Consider the following 1,285-nt stretch of genomic DNA (forward strand, 5'->3'; position numbering starts at 1 on the left):
ATCCATTAACATCAACGTCGCCAAAGAAAACTGAAGACACTACTAGAAGAACCAAAGACACAAACACCAAACAGCACCAACTTCATCAGCAAAGATAACACTGGAGGTGCGGAGCTGTGCCTTACCACCCACTTCATATTCAGTAACAAGACTAACAAACAGATCAACGGAACATCCATGAAACCACCAGTATCAGGATTCCTCGCAGAAGCAATAATGCAGAGACTCGAACAAACAGCCCTTCCAATGATCCAACCCAAACTTTGGGTCCGCCACAGTGATGACACTTTTGTCAGCACAAAATGAAACAAATTAGAGGAAACCGACAACACCATCAACAATATCCTTATTGGCAAAAAATTCACAAAAGAGGAGAACAACAACAAAGTGCCATTTCTCGATGTCACAGAAGAGCGAACAGTCAATGGTAAATTCAAAACAGCCTCTACAGGAAAACAACGCACGCGAACCAAGAACTTAACTACAAAAGCAATCACCCCTACACATACAAACAAATCTGAATCAGGACACAATTCCTACGAGCCACGACACACTGCAGCACCCAGGAACTATGAAGATCAATAAATAACTGCACAGCGCACGTAGGCAGAATGGCTAACCAATAGTCGCGCTGAAAATGGCTTGCCTGGCCGGGAATCGAACCCGGGCCACAGCGGTGAAAGCGCCGAATCCTAACCATTAGACCACCAGGGAGACACGGATGTACCTTCGTATGCTCTAATGAAAATTGCTTCGCTGCCCGGGAATCGAACACGTGCCGTGGTGGTAAGAAGACTTCCACATGTTCATCCACCAATGTAATTTTTTGTATCCATTGCTCCCGATGCGATCTCTCCAACATTGGGGAGACTGGAGGGTCAAGTCACACCTCCGGGAAACCCGCACCAATCAACCCCAAAGCCCCGTGGTTCAACATTTCAACCCCCCTCCCACTCTGCCGAGGACATGCAGGTCCTGGGCCTCCTTTCACCGCCGCTCCCTCCCGACCCGACGCCTGGAGGAAGAACGCCTCATCTTCCGCCTCGGAGCACTTCAACCCCAGGGCATCAATGTGGACTTCACCAGTTTCCTCATTTCCCCTCCCCCCACCTTACCTCAGTTCCAACCTTCCAGCTCAGCTCTGACCTCATGACCTGTCCTACCTGCCAATCTCCCTTCCCACCTATCCGCTAAACCCTCCTCTCTGACCTGTCACCTCCATCCCCACCACCACTCATCTATTTTACTCTTTGCTACCTTCGCTCCAGCACAACCCCCACCTCCA

At 49.6% G+C, this 1,285-nt stretch overlaps 1 non-coding gene across 1 annotated transcript; it reads right to left on the bottom strand.

Moving 5' to 3' along the window:
- Nucleotides 1–642: 642 nt before the first annotated feature.
- trnae-uuc (transfer RNA glutamic acid (anticodon UUC)) lies at nucleotides 643–714 on the bottom strand. The gene has a single exon. It is a non-coding gene; the product is annotated as a tRNA-Glu (tRNA).
- Nucleotides 715–1,285: the final 571 nt, after the last annotated feature.

The sequence above is a fragment of the Chiloscyllium plagiosum genome, unplaced genomic scaffold (genome assembly GCF_037043375.1).
Source record: "Chiloscyllium plagiosum isolate Xiang-an unplaced genomic scaffold, Cpla_swu_hap1 HiC_scaffold_27, whole genome shotgun sequence".
Classification (NCBI taxonomy): domain Eukaryota; kingdom Metazoa; phylum Chordata; class Chondrichthyes; order Orectolobiformes; family Hemiscylliidae; genus Chiloscyllium; species Chiloscyllium plagiosum.